Genomic DNA, 18934 nt, shown 5'->3' with positions numbered 1-18934 from the left:
AGAGGGAACACAAGCAGGGGGAGTGGGAGAAGGAGAAGCAGGCTTCCCGTGGAGCAGGGAGCCCAATGTGGGGCTCAAGGCACCCAAAAATCTTAAAAAAATAAAAATAAAAAAATAAATTAAATTACACAAATTATAAGTAAATAAATTTTTTAACAAATAGAAGTAATATTGAAGACATTACTTCCTAATTATTTTACTAGATTTTATTATTATCTGTGATCTTGAGGTTATTTTTGTCTTTTGTTTCTATAAAGTGCAGATATTATATGATGTAATATAATGGTATGCTTCTGAGCCTCTCTCCCCAAATTTGCATTCAGTGACATCACGTTGGTAGCTCCATGTGGGTTAATTCACCCCAGGAGAATAAGCAAATGCTAAAATCAGGGTTTTCTTTTTTTGTTGTTGTTCCTCTGTAGAACCAGTTAAACATTTACTAATGAATTTCTAGACCCAAAAATATCACGACAATTAATCTACAAAAGCAACATGCATTAATTCTCAAATATGAAAGAAGTGAAGGAATAGAGCACCCATCAGCATCCCTTGGGGAAAAAAAAGTTAATGATAAAATCAAAGCAATGATGGGAATATAAATTGAATTAAAAACAACAAGAACTGAAATATGAATTGAAAGTAAAGAAAATAGAGAATTACAAATGAAATAAAGGATGATGAGTACAAAATAAATTTAAGCTTAGGACTAAAGCAAAACAATTTTAATAATAAGGGTTATGGCACATAATTTAATTTCATAAACATTGGCATCATTTAAAGAATGATAAATATAACAAAAATAGGAGGTGGAGAAATGAGATGGCAGAGGTATTTCCTTATTTTTGAGTTTCATCTTTTAGAGTGAAAAGCAATTTGATATTATTCAATGAAAATATCATTTAAGGGGCACCTGGGGCTCAGTTGGTTGAGCATCTGACTCTTGATTTCAGCTCAGGTCATGATCTCGGGGTCGTGAGATTGAGCCCCATGTCAGGCTCTGTGCTCAGTGCAGAGTCTGCTTGTCCCTCTCCGTCTGCTCACCCCCCTTCTCTCTCTCTCTCTAAAATAAATAAATAAAATCTTTTTTAAAAAAAGAAAAAGTACTGCCTCACCAAAAAGTTTATAATGGTAACCTATTAAAAGTTCTCCACCTAAGATTGAGATAATGACAATGATGACTGTTTCCGTACTTCTATTTAACATCAGTAATGTAGCTCCTATCCTATGTGGCAACATGAGATAAGGATTGGAAAAGAAGAATTAAAACTACCATTATTTGTAGACAACGTGAATATCTGTGTGCTGTCGCTCTGGTTAATTTCTAGACTTTTTCAGTGGACAGGACTATGATGCACTAACATTTTATATGTATTTTATAAAATTAACATTTCATCATATAACTTTTTAAGTTAAAATGCTTCATGATTAATTCCGGACTTCCAGCTCTATTACAAAGCTGTCATCATCAAGACAGCATGGTACTGGCACAAAAACAGACACATAGATCAATGGAACAGAATAGAGAGCCCAGAAATGGACCCTCAACTCTATGGTCAACTAATCTTCGACAAAGCAGGAAAGAATGTCCAATGGAAAAAAGACAGTCTCTTCAACAAATGGTGTTGGGAAAATTGGATAGCCACATGCAGAAGAATGAAACTGGACCATTTCCTTACACCACACACAAAAATAGACTCCAAATGGTTGAAAGACCTCAATGTGAGACAGGAGTCTATCAAAATCCTAAAGGAGAACACAGGCAGCAACCTCTTTGACCTCAGCCGCAGCAACTTCTTCCTAGAAACCGCCAAAGGCAAGGGAAGCAAGGGCAAAAATGAACTATTGGGACTTCATCAAGATAAAAAGCTTTTGCACAGCAAAAGAAACAGTCAACAAAACCAAAAGACAACTGACAGAATGGGAGAAGATATTTGCAAATGACATATCACATAAAGGGCTAGTATCCAAAATCTATAAAGAACTTATGAAACTCAACACCCAAAGAACAAATGATCCAATCAAGAGATGGGCAGAAGACATGAATAGACATTTTTCCAAAGAAGACATCCAAAAGGCCAACAGACACATGAAAAAGTGCTCAACATTTCGGTATCAGGGAAATCCAAATCAAAACCTCAATGAGATACCACCTCACACCAGTCAGAATGGCTAAAATTAACAAGTCAGGAAATGACAGATGTTGGCAGGGATGTGGAGAAAGGGGAACCCTCCTACACTGTTGGTGGGAATGCAAGCTGGTGCAACCACTCTGGAAGACAGTATGGAGGTTCCTCAAAAAGTTGAAAATAGAGCTACCATACGATCCAGCAATGCACTACTGGGTATTTACCCCAAAGATACAAATGTAGGGACCCGAAGGGGTACATGCACCCTGATGTTTATAGCAGCAATGTCCACAATAGCCAAACTGTGGAAAGAGCCAAGATGTCCATCGACAGATGAATGGATAAAGAAGATGTGGTGTATATATATATACAATGGAATATTATGCAGCCATCAAAAGGAATGAGATCTTGCCATTTGCAATGATGTGGATGGAACTGGAGGGTGTTATGCTGAGCGAAATAAGTCAGTCAGAGAAAGACATGTATCATATGACCTTACTGATATGAGGAATTCTTAATCTCAGGAAACAAACTGAGGGTTGCTGGAGTGGGGCTTGGGGTGGGAGGGATGGGGTGGCTGGGTGATAGACACTGGGGAGGGTATGTGCTATGGTGAGCGCTGTGAATTGTGCAAGACTGTTGAATCACAGATCTATACCTCTGAAACAAATAATGTAATATATGTTAAGAAAAAAAAAAAAAGAAGAAGATAGCAGGAGGGGAAGAATGAAGCGGGGGAAATCAGAGGGGGAGATGAACCATGAGAGACGATGGACTCTGAAAAACAAACTGAGGGTTCTAGAGGGGAGGGGGGTGGGAGGATGGGTTAGCCTGGTGATGGGTATTAAAGAGGTCATGTTGTGCATGGAGCACTGGGTGTTATGCACAAACAATGAATCATGGAACACTACATCAAAAACTAATGATGTAATGTATGGTGATTAACATAACAATAAAAAATTTAAAAAAATATTCTTCAGGAGAGAACTGAGATTCTAAGAGACTAAGCAATGTGGTTAAGCAAGGGCACATGGTTGGCAAATGGCAGGATTTGAGTTAGAATTTAGGTCTGCTTAGAAAACTGCTGCTCTTCTACCCATCATTCCTGTTGATCACCATTAAAATTTTCATGTATGACTTCTGTAAAAAAAAAAATGCTTCATGAGTTCATATTGTTAATCACAATTCACATGCAGGATTATGATTTGTCTGACTTCTCTAGGTTACTTCCCCTTTTCATTTATTCCACACCAATGATTCTAGTTCTCAAGAAGAGAGGGATGCTATCATTTGGATATCCAACAATTACTCATTTACTTTATCCCACATGGTACTCACAACCGTCTCAGAATACCCATTATCAACACTACTTTACTTATGATCACTGCAAACCACTAAAAATGTTATTAATGCTTTCTCAGTTTTTTCTTTTTTTTGAAAATAGTGGTACTTTGATGACATTGTCAGTATTTATAACCATTTTATATTATCCCCTCCTTGAACTCTTTCAAAATTTTAGTTGTAAATGTAACTATATATTGCTCACCATCAATCCCTATGTCAACATCTTTATAATAATTTCATATATCTGAACTTTGCTTTTGAGTAGATTTCTTGGAAAGATTGCTTGGGAACAGCATTACCTGAATTCTTAAATGCGATAGCAGCTTTTCCCCAGCTTTTACATGTAGTCTGGATGGATAGAAAATCCTTAGCTTACTTTTTTTTTCCTTGAGTATCTTAAAATATGGGTTAGTCCATGACTTCTTTTCTGGCATAAAGCATTGTTGTCAAAAAGTCTAATAATATTTTTGTTATAAGGTTTTTACATTTTTGCCTACATGCTGAAAAGATTGTTTATTTATCTTTTAAGTCCAGCAATTTTATTAGAATACGTTTCAGTGTTGACTTTTCTGAGTCAACTTTCTCAGGTATGTGATGTGCCTTTTCAGTATGTAGTTTTAATTTTATAGTGTATATTTTATTGTAAAATATCTTATATGTTTTAATTTTCTCAATTATTGTCCTTATTTTTCTTCTGTTTCTTTGTTTTTCCTCTTCAGGGACTGCTATTATACATTCGTTGTGTCTTCTTTGCCTATATTCAGTATCTGTTACTTTTTCTTAGATCATTTTATGTCTTCTTAATTTTTTTTTTTGGTTAAAAAAATCTGTCTTCTCACTTTGTATTCCTCTTAAACCTTTATCTGTTAGATTTATTTGCAACTGTATGCCTTCTGTTTTAGTCTTCAATTTGGAAATGATTTTTCTTTTATTTATAATTCTTTTGAGTTCTTTCCCACCTCATTTCTCACCTTTTGTTTTCTAATTGTGATATATTGTTGGTCTTTCATTTTCTATGTTATGCTCTTAACATCTTTGAGCTCATTGAGGAATACTTTGTCTTTGTTGTAGGCATGTCCTTTTTGTGTCCTCCGTGTGCATTTGTTGTCTTTAGGGGGTTATTTTCTTATGCTTTTTAAATCCTTGCCCACTTTTATGTGAACATAGTTTTCTTGAGCTCTTAGAGGTAGTCATCGTTCATGGTAGTTTTTCCAATTTCACAAAGCTCCATTTCTGTTTTTACAAGATACATCAGCTTGATCTCTAATATCTATCCCTTGGTTCTGTTCGTCTTCTCTACTTTTATCTGAAACTTTTCTTTATCTTAATTGTCTCTGTTCTGCTCAATGAGAATTGCATGCCAGAAATTCTGTGGGCATTGTCTTCAAGGGGAGCTTGGCTAGTTTTGCAAGTTCATAATGCCCAGAATTCTTTAGGTCTTACCTGCAGACGTTGCCTTTGTGCTTCTCACACTCACCCACTATTGGAGTTAGCAAACCCCACAGCTCACTGTACTTTACAGTGAGTCCCTGGTGGCCATTTTTGGGTTCTCCCCTTCTCTGGTTTGCCAAATGTTGTCTCTTTCTTTTCTCTTTTTCTTCCCACACTGATGTTGACACCACTCAACAGTTGTAGCTGCCTGTGTTATGTCCAATCTACTTTTACTTTGTGTTTCATGGGTTTACCTGGCCACCTGGTTTGGTTATGTATCAGGGGCTTACATTTTTGTTATATTGCTACACTGTCTTTATGTCGGATTCAGGTAGATTTTTTATTTTATTTTATTTTTTTATTTTTTTAAAAGATTTTTATTTATTTGACAGAGAGAGATATAGCGAGAGAGGGAACACAAGCAGGGGGAGTGGGAGAGGGAGAAGCAGGCTTCCCGCCGAGCAGGGAGCCCGACGTGGGGCTCGATCCCAGGACCCTGGGATCATGACCCGAGCTGAAGGCAGACGCTTAACAACTGAGCCACTCAGGTGCCCCGGATTCAGGTAGATTTAAAAAATTATGCCACTGTCATAATTACACCACCAATTTTCCAGAGTCCACTAGGACATTAATTAATGCTTAATTGAGCATTAACTAAGCATTAATTAAGTATTAATTAATATATAGTAATCCCAATAATAAAATAATATTTAAATAATAATATTTGAAAACATCAATAAAATTTGAAAAGACATTTGTTAAATGTCTTCAGCTTCCTTAGAAAACTTAGAGGGTAATTGTCAACATTATTTAAGAAATCTGTCATAACATAGGAGCCACCATAATAATTCATAGTGAAATATCAGAATCACTCTCATACAATCAAGAGCATTATAGCTATTTCTGTTGTTGATATAATTAGTAGTAATATTAGCAGATGTATTAATCTCACCTTTCATGAACACAGGAGTCAGTTCTAAGATTACAAGATTAATTACAAGTTAAATCCCAGAAACCACTTAATAGTGGGCAAGTGTAATCGGTCTATTTCTTGTCCTCATCTGGTTTGTCTCAGGCTAAACCAGTCAGAGAAGTGAGGTGAAGGTGTGCCATGATAATTACAGCTATTAGAGGCTGAAAATTGGCGGGCCTTAGGCTCTGAGCTTTATTCCACAAATTCAATAAAAAAAAATATTAACTTGTGCCTTATTTGGAGCCCATGTTGATGTCTGTTTTTTTCCTGGTTTCCACAGTTTCAGAAAATAGAGACATTTGTTAAGAGTAGTTGTTTATTTTTAGTTCAGGAAATAAAAATAAATAAAAAGACCATGAGGCTTTTGAGCACATTTGCAGAGTTGTGTTAGGTACTAAAATAATTCCAAATGCAACTTAAGGAAAGATTCATTAAGAGCTTAAAATATAAAACTTTCAATAATTCTAACAAGCGACAAAAAAATGTCAGTTCCATATGAGAATCAATGAAGGGAAACCATTTCTTAATTAATACGGGCAAAAGTATTTTGGCCAGTTCTTCTCGCTTCCTCTCTCTGGCAGAAGGCTGGGAATGTCGCCTGCTGACATGCCACTCCAAGTGTGTACTCTGATCTGGTGTCAGAATGTTGGCTTGGAGGTCAGAGAGAGATTTGCTATTTTACTGAAGCGTACAACAAGTACTTATTCACACAATTTTTTTTCCACCCCTGGTTCTTCCTGCCAAAATGCCATATCAGAAATAGTTGAAAGAATGGAAAGTGTTCAACCTGGGGAACAGAAAACACAAGGAAAGACTAATAGGGCATAAGCTCTGTATTCAGTTAATTGAAAGGCTGTTACGGGGAAAGAAAGTTTTTTGGCGTTACTCCAGAGTGAACAACTACAATGAATCAATGTTGTATCAGAGTGAGTTTCAGCTCCCAGATGGAGAAAGCCAGCCTTGCTACTTCACAAGCCCTGCGTGCATCATCCCTCCTTCCCACCCAGATTTATTCCCAGAATCGGGAGCTGATTCCAAGAAAGAACTCTCCCACAAGTTCATAGTCTCCTTCCCCTGAAGTTTCCCTTCAAGCAATGGAGGTTTTGTTTGCATTAAAGGCCTAAATCCATGTTTCAGTTTAAAATTTGGATGGTTTTATATCAAGGAGAGTATCAAATGTGATGAAGTCACTTTCACGTTGGAATGCTTCCATGGAGATGGAATAACATTGCACGTGGTCTTGCTGTGAATTAAGAAAAGAAAGATAACCAAAGGACAGAGTTTCTTCTTCAAAACAAATGGAAGCACCTTGGTGCCAAGACTTAAACAGACTAATTATATACAACCACAAATAGCTTGCCTTCAAGGGTACCCTCCCAGACTGGACACTGCCAGTGAGGAGGCTTAAGGGGGATGGGAGGCCAGGGTCAGATACTGTTTCAATTGGTTCCATCCAGGCATCTGAAGACATGCAATCCTTGCTTAGTCATCTGATCAGTTTGGCTCTAACCTGTTTTCAGAATTTAAAAAAAAATAAAAGGGCATACGTTTTTAAAGACTTGGATGGATCTCTTTCTTGGGTCAAATGTTCTGGCTCTCCATCACTAGGCATGCTGAAGGGCAGATTCCTGTCACTGGCAGGGCTTCCGCCCAGCTGTCATGTCTCTATGCTGTTGTGGTCGTGGCCAAGGGACATAGAGAGCTGGAAGGTTCTGGTGGAATGGGGTCTCAGAAACTAGGTCAATTCAGCCCAAAGTGACATTGTCACTCAAAGGTAATGAGGAGTCACAGAGCCATTGCCAAAACTGTCCTTTTGCGATATGCTGTGGACACCTCTTTAGAAAATCTGAGAACTGTAGTCTGGCTGTAGCATTAATCAAATGCCTCATCCATGACTTAGGCCCCTTTTCTTCTTGGTTGGTCTTCTATGTATCTGCACCTTTGCCCCAAGGCAATAAGCTTGGAAACACAGCCTCCACCTGTGACCACTGACCTGTATGGTCCAGATGAGTAGGAATTATACCATTTTGTCCACCATTGTATACCTAGTGTTTAGCAATGCCCTTAGCACACAACACTTGTTAGGCCAGTATTTGTTAAGGAAAAAAAAGAGAGAAAGAGAGAGACCATTCTACTTACTTAATGATCTCTGGGGCTGAATTTTATCATCCAGTGAATTCTTCATATTCATTCCCGCTGTGGGAGAGAACAATCAGGAGGAGGGGATGGGGATCAGAGCTGAAATTAGTTAGCATGGACTGATCACTATTGCGGGAACAAGGAGGGTCTATATTGTCAAGGCAGAGTAGAGAGAGATTAAAAGTTCAAATTCAATAACCAAGGTTTTCAGTTGAATCAAAGAGCTCAGATTGGTTTCCAGGATTAGAAGACTGTGAGGGGTCAGAAGTATTAAGCCAGATCGGCATATTGAGAAGAGAACCAAATCTCTTCTGGCTCCGAACTCTGGCGAGTTCAAAACTGGCTCCGGTATTTGTGATCTGCATACATTTTGAGCAAGCTACTTTTAATGTCAGTCCGCACTATAAAATAGATATGAAGGGGAGGGAGTGGGAGGATGGGTTAGCCTGGTGATGGGTATTAAAGAGGGCACATTCTGCATGGAGCACAAACAATGAATCATGGAACACTACATCAACAACTAATGATGTAATGTATGGTGATTAACATAACAATAAAAAAATTTTAAAAAATAGATATGAGAATACCTCCACCATGAGGTCTTTGGCTCTTATCCTTTCATCCTTTTCTTTGCTTGCCTTTCTCCTTTCTTTCCATCTTTTCTTGCTTTTTCCTGCCCAGAAACTCTTGTCCTCCTTCCTGTTTGATATTATCCCACTAATCAGACATCCTTGTATCTAAAAACTCCATTATAAGTATGTCTTTCCAGAGTCCTCAAGAATATTAAACATTGACCTCCGCCTCTGCTGGGCTACAACATGCAGGAGAAACAACGGGAATAGTTAAAGAGAAGTGTTTTTTTTTTAAATCGAAGAATTACAGTGTTAAGAATCCGGAGAAGAAATAAACTCAGAGAAGTATACTAGCTCTCTGAGCTACCTGAATGGGTACCTGGAAAGCTGAGCTGAGCTTGTTATAACCTCATGGTACTGTAGGAACACAGTTTGGAGTCCAGGGCCTGTCAACAATGGGGAGCTCTAAGAACACCTCACCATGGTCTGGTTTGGCATATGGAGGGGCTACACTCCAGGAGTAAGGGTAAACCAGGAAAATAAGCTTCAGTCCTTGTACAGATTAAAGTCTAGCTTTAAATGATCTCAACGACTTGAACTAGATGAGGGTACCTTCGGCAGCAACCCCCTTAGTTTCATTGTCCGGATCTGGGACACATGCTGGGCCAGTCTCAGGCAAAGGGGAATAGGATTTCCATGTTTGATGTTGAAACTATGATTTTTTTATCAAGAAAGTGGAACGAACAGTTAATGGTAAACAACCCATAGATTATGTCATCATCATCATCATCATAGCAGGTATCATTTACAGATCTTTACTATGTGCCAGCCACTTCTATAAGCACTCAACAGGCACGGCTATTTAGCTGTCATAAGCACACTACAAGGTAGGTCTCTATTGAATGGAAGAGAAAAGATTAAGGATCAGAGAGGCTAATGTATGAGAGGTAAGATTTGAACCCAACTCCCTGCCCTGATTTATTAAATAGTCACTAAGCACTATTAATTATTCAGGACACTGGAGGTGTATAATCTCTTCCATCTAGGAGCTCAAAGTTCAATTGTCCCAAAAGGATCAAAAGCACATGAGCCGTTTTACTTTTTGATGGGTCTTACCTCATGTTGATGGCCTTGCTTTGAAAAAGTGAGCGTGCTTTGGTACATATGTTATAAGCATCTCTTGGCCTCATGGAAATATTTCCTGATGATTCCCATTGCCTTGACTCCATCATGGTCAATTTCCACTATATAAGCCCCCTTGCTAAATACTCCCAGCTGTGGGTACCCAAGGGTTCTAGGGTGGGGAGAGCTTTCCTATGAAAAGGATGCTGATCCTTGTGCTTAGCGTTTTTGTCCACCTCTTTGGAATTACTGACGACAGTATTAGGATAGCTTTAGGAAACACAAACATATTTTTTCTTCCTTACAGTGTTGCACTGGACCCAGATCATTGTAGGCTCACATCATTTTTTTTTTTAATTTTAGCACTCACAAATTTTTTTTGAGGACTCATTTTGTTCTTCATAACTCACTGCACATTCTTTTTTTTTTTTTAAAGATTTTATTTATTTATTTGAGAGAGAGAGAATGAGAGAGAGCACAAGAGAGGGGGAAGGGTCAGAGGGAGAAGCAGGCTCCTTGCTGAGCAGGGAGCCCGATGGGGGACTCGATCCAGGGACTCCAGGATCATGACCTGAGCCTAAGGCAGTCGCTTAACCAACTGAGCCACCCAGGCGCCCCTCACTGCACATTCTATAAAGGTAATTTTATTTAACATGATCTCGGGAAGTACATATTATGTACTCCATTGCACAGATGTAAAAAAAAAAAAAAAAACCAACTTCAGAATACATTTTGTAGAATCTAAGGTTATCCCATTATGAGTAGATTAATAAATTATCTAGGTTAGGGAAACAAAGGGGAGGCAGGGTCTTGAAATTTTAGCATCTACACTGAAGTAGACTAGTAAAACTAAGTTCATGCTAACACCTAGCAAGTGAAGGTCAGTCTCCCCAAGAAGCCCTGGGTAGAGCTTGCCATCTCTAGCTTGGGGACCCCAACAAAGAGCTCATGGGATTTAATTGTGATGTAGTTGAGCTCTTTTTTCATGCCATGTTGGAGAATGGGGCACTAATTCAAACCATTTCTTTGGAGTGGTTATTCACCCTGATTCATCTTTTCAATTTCAGCTGCCCTCCACTGAAGACCCCATGGAGCTGGGTTCGGTCTCAGACGGCTAAAACAGACATGCCAACAAATAGCTCTTTACTTGGCACATGTCTTCTCTACCTCGTGGTTTATTTAACTGTGGCTACTCTTTTCATTAATAGCTGCTTACCCTTCACAGTGATACTTGTTGGGCTTGGTTTCAAAAGCCATTGGCTCTTCTCAATTTTAGTCTCTGACCCCGAGGCAAATTGTCCTATTTGACAATATTTTTTTGCTGTGTAATAGCAACTCATGAAAAATGGCTAATTAAATAGGCTAAGCTGTTCTATCAAGAACAGAAATAAAAATATTGGCACCCTGCGAACCTGTTGCTTCTGGAAGAAGAGTGTCAAGTCAACCCAGATGTAGATAAATATAGAAGGAAAGTGGGAAAACCTGGAAATATAGCTTCTCCAATGGCTCTTTTCATCTCTGAAGAAATCTTTTCATAAGAGAAAGAAAGAAACCGCGAGGTGTAATGCCCCACCTTCCTTCGCTTAGGTGCGCGAGTAACTTACAGGCACCTCTGCCATTTCCCTGCTCCCAGGGTGGCATGGTCCCATCCAGCTGTGGATTCACTTTGTCCTCATCCTGTCGAGCTCCTAGTCCTAGAGGAAGGGCCGGCCCCTGGGAGGGCAGCACAGTGAAGCTTCACACCCTCAATCGCATAGCCAGAATCACACATTTGCAAGCCTTCAAAATACCACTTACTAGGTCCTTTGTGTCCCTTCGAGCCAGCTGAAGGGAAAGTGCAGCTGAAATGCTCGGTTGGCAGAGCTGAGTTTATACAGATGGAAGAGTTAGCAGAAACCACAGAAGAAATACCAGCAACCGACCCATTTCACACTTCTGAAAAAAAGAGAAAGGAATGGCAGAGGCAGGCCAAAGCAAACAGGCTTCGGAAAACTTGAAGCCGTGGGCTGGAACTTTCAGCTGTTCTTATCCCTTCACACTCATTTTGGGGAGCTCGCTCAGCTCAGAAAAGCAGAAATTTTCTACATTGATGCTGCTGGGGTTCCACCTCCTATAGAAAAGGGCTAGTTCATCCCCCATCACAAAACAGGCATTGTTTCCAACACCACCAGCACAGTTTCCTCGGAGTATGGGCTTTTTTTTTTTTTTTTGGTGAGGGGATACAGGAGGTGCCAGTTTTTCCAGAAAAGTCCATGCTATTGGGATTCCCTCAGCTTGTCTTTCTGTGGCATGAATTTAATCTTAGTATTTATTCTCTCTCTCTCTCTCTCTTTTTCTTTTCTTTTCTTCCAGGAAAGAAAGTCATTTTCTTTCCTTTTCCCTGGAGTATGCTGAAACATAAAACTTCCCTGCAATCTGCTACCTCACACAAATACCCTTCAGTTTCAGCTAAAGCACTTGGGTACTTATCAAAATGTATTCTAAAGTAAACACGGATATTGTTGCTGCCTCAGGGATGTGTGATGTTTCTTGCTCCAACCCCAGAAGGACTGAGGATGATATTTGGAGACCAGAATTAAAGAGGGGGTTAGCATGAGTGGCTGTGAAATGGTGAGCTGCCATCCCAGTGTGGCCGCACAGAATTTATGGATAGCGGTTGGAAGAAACTTTCCTGTGGTCTGGCGTTAGGGAAGCCAGCGGAATGGCTTCAGCGAGGATGCTCCGTTAGAGGAAGAAAGAAAACTATGTGCCCCTGAGACAGACCAGACAGTAATCACCTCAGCTCTGGATGGGTTGGAAAACGGCTGTCAGGAAACCTTTTGACGAATCACCCAGGTCACCCAACTAGTTTACCAGAATGTGTGGATATGCGTCTGTGAGGAAAAACTCTGCAACTGTGTTTAAAAACAGTTCCATCTGTTCATATGCATTTAAAATGCTTAAATGGAAAAAAAAAGGAGTAAGTGTAAAAACAAGAATCAGACCCTGTAGGAAGTTGACGGTCTCCATTCAAGTTGGTAACAAACACAGGGCAGGAAACAAGCAGCCAATGGAATTTAGGTACCATTCTAGAAGAGACAGGAAAGCAACGTGGGGAACGCCAACAGATGTTTGCCACCAGGACTTTGTCCCGGCCGGGTGAGACCTCCAAGGACTAGTGTACTGAAATGAGTGCATGGCTCTCTGTTCAGGAGAAGTGGGGTTGCGCCGAAGAAAAGCTTATTCGGGAAAGTTCTGGCATCTGGATAACTTTGAATACAAAGAAGGGAAAGTCCTCCCTGGAGTTGGCAGAGTAAAAAGACAATAAAAGACATCTTGCTGGATGGAACCCGGGAGAAGAAGGAATTCAAAGCAGTAAACTTGAATGGACACTTTGCTTTCAAAGGTTTGGCAGCCTTATGGGAGAGCAAGCAAACAAAATAATAATACGCACCCTGACTTTAATAGACCAGAGTTGAGAGTGTAGGTTGTGCATCAAGTAGGATACACATAAACAACGACATTTCCCAAGAGTTAAGTCTCAATGTGGTTGTCTCTTGTGAGGTATGTGTGTGTTCCATCACCAGATAAGGAATTGCATTGCAATATAAATAAGGCAGGTGATTCTTGGCTGGGGGCATGCTCTTCTGCCTACTAAGGGGAACATAGCTGGGAAATTTTCTATCCCCAGTGAAATAGTATAGAAAGTGTGTTATTCTGTAATTGACCAACATCAGGAAAACCCGGCATGATTCGTAATAATATGCTCAGCTTTTCTTCAGTATGTGATCTTGATCAGGTCAGCTAATCCTGATAAATCCCAGTTTCTCTGTCTGAAAGCTGAAGATGCTGGAGAGCTTTGTCCAAGTTATCCAGTTCTAGGACAGTGGTGCCCAGCACCCCACAAATACAGCCAGTGTTAAGTGGCGAAGTCCTGGTTGAATGGGAAGTTCAACTCTTCTAAGGCTCTTTAGAGCACTGCCCATCTTGATGTCAAATTATCAGATTTAACCCCCCAAAAAGCGAACCTTTTTAAAATAAATTAAATCACCTAAAAGATCTGAATCAGTCTTGGATCTTATACCTTGGGGTAGCTCTCACTTGATCTTGATCTTTCCTACCTCCCAGGTGAGGAAGCTAAGACGGTGGTGGGGGGTGCTGTCTCATTTCCCATTGGTCGTCATGGCATTTCCTCCCTCAGTCATCACCATGGAAGGCACCATATCAAGAAAATGCAGAATTTGGGATAGTATAATATAAACACAACGTAATGACACAACATGAGGCTTTTCTTTATGTCTCCCTCCCTCACTAGAATGGCAGCTCCATGTAAATGGTGCCATTTTGTCTGTTTTGCCAGCTTCTGCACCTCCAGTTCCCAGAGCAAGGTCTGTGCACAGCAGGGGCCACTTCAGGAGCTGTGGAACGAATGAGTAGATATCTGATTCTGGTCTTCAGAAAGCCCTCCACTGATCTTTGTTTTTCCAGCTTTACAAGGTAAGATTCAAAGCTAAATCTTCCTCACGCGGTGTTCCATTTGCTCTCTCTTCACACCTCTGCTTCTAGTTAGTACGGCTCAGACCACTGGCTGTTCCTTGTCAGGTCAAGTCTGGGCTCCCGTTAAAGTCACATGATGTGGTTCACATGAATTGCATGCAGGTTCTGGACTCAGGCCTCCCTCAAAAGAGGGACTCAGATCTGTTGGCAAGTTCCTGCTTCCCCTCCATCCTGGGCTGTGCCAGGTCTTTCCTCCTCTCTGCCTTCAGTCAACCTCTCTTTGGCTGTTATCTGTACTTATAGCTGATGCCATTCTGGAAAATCTATAACCTTCTATGCAATATTCCACCTTGTGGGGGCCTCTACTCTCCACCATCATTGTGTTAGGTGTTATATATGCAACAGATGGATCAAACAGTCCCTGAATTCAAGGAGGGTAGACTCTAGAGTGCTAGGGTTCCAGCTTTTATGACTGTGGCCCACAGTAAAGACACAGAGACAATCCATTATGCGTAAACGAAAGTTTTACGAACTCACCTGAATGACATTGTCCATTCTGTTCTAGAGTGGATTAATCTATTTTATTTCATTCAAAAATCTAGTTATGGCTCACTAAATTGATTCCACTATCAAGTTATGAGTTGCAATTAGCACAACTAATTACAAGCAGACCATTTGAGAAAGACTGGGAGAATTTCCTAAAGTCACTATAACAGAACAAGAAGTGTGTCCAAGGACATGGAAGGCAGGGGTGAGTTGCTGCTTGCTGCTACGGCCAGGAGATGCCCTCTAGGACTGTACTTCTCAGACTTGAACGTGACCATGATGCATCCAAGGACCTATTTAAAATGTAGACTCTGATTCAGGAGGTCGGGGTGAGGCCTGAGATTCTGTGTTTCTAACACACTAACAGGTGCTGCTGGTGCTGCTGGCCTGAGGACGACACTTTGAAAAACAAGGGTCTGGGAAGTGATGTCTAAAGGGTGACCAGGAATTATCCAGGGTGAAATGGGCTTCCTAGTAGAGGAAAGGATGTTTGCAATGTTGCCTATGTAAGAAACTCCATGGGTGACATAAGGAACTGCAAGCATCCACATTGTCTTAAAATCACCTATGTAGGGATGGCAGGGTGGCTCAGTCGGTTAAGCGTCTGCCTTCAGCTCAGGTCATGATCCCAGGGTCCTGGGATTGAGTCCCGCATCAGGCTCCCTGCTCCGCAGAGAGCCTGCTTCTCCCTCTCCCTCTGTTGCTCACCCTACTTGTGCTCTCTCTCTCTCACAAATAAATAAATTAAATCTTCAAAAAAAATCACCTATGTACATGTTATAATTAAATACAGGGGTACATAACCCCCAGCAGTGGGGGTTAATGAGGTCAAGGATGAACCACATTTTTTACATAAGGGCAAATTCAGGAAAAAGAAAGCAAAACTTACAGATCACGTATTTGAAAGAAACTGTGTTTTTTGTTATTGTGACGCAATATTGCCAACCACAGTTTAGAATTCCTGTACTTCTTTTTTCATTTGAGGGTCAGGTAGAGATGAGGAGAACAATAACCTCACCAGCAAGTATAGCACTGACCAGAGTACCAGGACTAGGAACACTTTTATGTGAGTTGAAATCTAAGTGAGTTTGGAAGGAGCTGTGGGTTGAGAAATTTGAGGGTGGGGTGGCCCATTTCATGTCAAGACCACAAACTAGCCTCCCATGAGGTGATTTGTGGGTACTGGGGAACAGATTTTGAAAAGAGGGGAGGTTCTAACTGAGTCACAAAGAATGAGGTGGGGACAGAGAAGTGGAGGCAAAATCCTAAGGGAAGGGCTGGATTTCTTTCTTCACCCTACCTGTGGAGAAAGGGAAGACTGCCCCTCAAGTTTTTTTTTTTTTCCAATCAGTGTTTCTCTTTCTCTACCCATCCCTCCAACCTCTCCCATCACCCTGAAAAAAAAAAAAAAACCTTTTATAAGTGTGGTGAGCACAGTCTAAAATGCCACATCCCAGTGGCAGCCTCGGTTTGTGACTCAGCTCTGTGGTGAGGACAGAATTCTAATTCCCTGTTTGGCATCAAGGATATGGGAATTGATTGGAGTTTTGTGGCTCTGGGTGGATTTCCCAGTACACCAACTTAAATATGTGGAACCCACTGACTGAATATTCCTATACTTTTCATTAGTCAATGCTCTCTACTAACTACCTTCACTGGAGGTATAAGTATGATTTAAATGCTGAGTAGATGATTGTACCTCAAACTAAGCTGGTTCCTGATATCAAAGAGCTTACAGTTACAGTTTCATATATATGGTGGACTGAATCATGAAACAGCACTGTTTGCTCCTAACTGGGGTTGGGAAGTTCATTGTCCAAACACCTTATTCTCACTTTGGTCATAAGGAAGGAATGCAGAAGTTGAACTTGTATGGAGAGAATGGGTTCCTCATTAAGACGATGAGGGCATGTAGCCCATCCCAAGCCAGATCCTGGGGCCCAACGAGCATTCGTCTGTGCTGACGCTGACTTGGTGCTGACCACCTTCTCCTGGGCTCCCTGGCAAACCATCTTCTTCTGAGAGACCATCGATGGATATGCCCATCTGTTATTTCAGCTTTCTGTGGTGCAGTGAAAAGAACCCAGAACATGGAGTTCAAAGCATTTTCCTTTCTCAAAATATGGTCTGTAATGTACTACAACAGACTCATCTCAAATGGGGGTCCCACTCTCTCATATAAATGAGCCAAAGATGGCATCTCTATATTGGCCACCACTTCAGATTCATTAGCTCAAAAGCCTGTCAGTGCCAAATCCAAAATTTTAGACACCAGATTGTTTTTAAAATGGTCCAAAGCAGCAGATTTTTCACCATTCAGAATCTGCCTGCTTTGCATAACTCCTGGAAACCTCACCTGACAGCTGGTATTCACTGGTAAGATAGGACCTTGTAGTTATAAGGCTCCAAGTCACTGCTGGCCTCTGGGAAGCTCTGACCCAGGGTCCCTCTGCCTTTTTCCTGAGACAGACACCACCTAGACACTCAAGCCCCTTCTCAGCTCCCTCTCCCCTGGGTGGTTCCTTTGCCCTCTTCCCCTTCTAGATGGTGGCCCTTTGAAGCCTCTGGATGGTCTCATGCTATGAGGGTCTTCACCTCACATGCAACCCTATGCAAGTGCTACTCAGTAAAGCATGTTTTGTATTACTGACTTTCATGGTTGTACCTTGTCCCTTAATCAGCTCCAAATCCCTCGGACCCCTACATACTCCCACCTGGAAGTATATGGGAGGTGATGGCTGGAAATGTAATTTTTATAAGCTTCCCCATGTAATGATGATGATGATGATGATAATGATGATGGGTATGAACACACACACACACACACACACACACAGAGGCATTAAAGTTTAAGAACCACAGGTCAGAAAATTTGACTTGGATCCTGCCTCTGATTTTGAGATAGTCCCTTTCATTCTTCAAACATCATTTTCCCCCTTGTAAGGTAAGAGGATGATGTTGATATCAGAGAGATCTGTGAAGATAAAGTGAAATAGAACTTGTGGAAGTGATTGGAGCAATGGTGGACACATGGTAAGTTCCCCACCTGTAGCTGTGGGGTCTGCAGCTTTCTTCTTGTTCTTTCTGATGCTCTTTGGACCTAGTCTTTGTCATTCTAAAGTCTTCTCTTTTTCACCCTGCCCTTTGGAAATCGTGGGCCTTGTCAGTCTACAGATTTGTGTGTGGATCTCATTTGACATACTGTTGTGCCTACCTGACTTTAAATCTTTTAATTTCCTGTCCCTCTGCTATGAGATCTCTCTGTAACTGCATTATCCAATGTCATAAAGTGTCTGGGAGCGAGAGTTAGATGACAAATGCTACGCAAGGTACTTTTGTACTGTATTGTTACAGTCTTTATTGCTAAATTCAGATGGGACCCAAATGCTGTTTTTGTATAAGATTGTGTTCAGTTCCACTCCACTGTCTGTTGGATATTCTGGGTTTGTTAAATATATTTTTCTCCCTTTTTGCTTAGAATCATTTACTGAAATATAATTATTTTGCTGAGTTGTTTGCAGTTTTGCATGTAAGTCTTTGCTCTCGGGGGACATAGTTAATACACAGCCCAAGGCCCCAGTGAATGGTGAGAGAGATGTGTGAAATCAGGGTGTGATTTCCCAGTGATGGGTGCTCACTGAGATCATTTACCAAAGGTGCCTTGTGCACTGTGGAAATCTTTAACCCCCAATTCATGTGTCTTGTTTTCTTCAACCTTGAATGCTCTTGCCCAAAAAAGATGTTTCTGATGGATAGATAAATGTCCTCTATCTCCTCTCTACTGCTCACTGTCCTCTAAGTTTTAAAAGAAGCCACAGTATGCACCAAATATATGCAGAGAATCAAGAATAATTATTTTTTCTTCTAAGATCAATGCCAGGGACTGATGTAATGAAAACACATAAACAAAGTCATATGTGAATTTGACTTTCATTCCATGTGGCTTGAATGGTGGAAATGATAATACAACTCTGGTTTTCATATGTTAACATTGGAAGTGAGTAACTGAGAAGAGACTCAAATGAGTCTGCTAGAAGAATGTCATTTGTGTGGTTTCAGGGGAATGGGTAAGGCAAAACATAGTTTGAACAATCATACAGTTGTTCCAAGTGAGGACAGACAGACATAATACAAATATTGGGACCTCAGTTAGAGAAACTGATTGGGTGGACACTATAGGAAGTGACCAGTAAAGAAGGATTTTA

The sequence above is a fragment of the Mirounga angustirostris genome, unplaced genomic scaffold (genome assembly GCF_029215605.1).
Source record: "Mirounga angustirostris isolate CCGP_5_RB_7025 unplaced genomic scaffold, mMirAng1.0.hap1 SCAF_10, whole genome shotgun sequence".
Classification (NCBI taxonomy): Eukaryota; Metazoa; Chordata; class Mammalia; order Carnivora; family Phocidae; genus Mirounga; species Mirounga angustirostris.
This window is presented reverse-complemented; position numbering follows the sequence as displayed.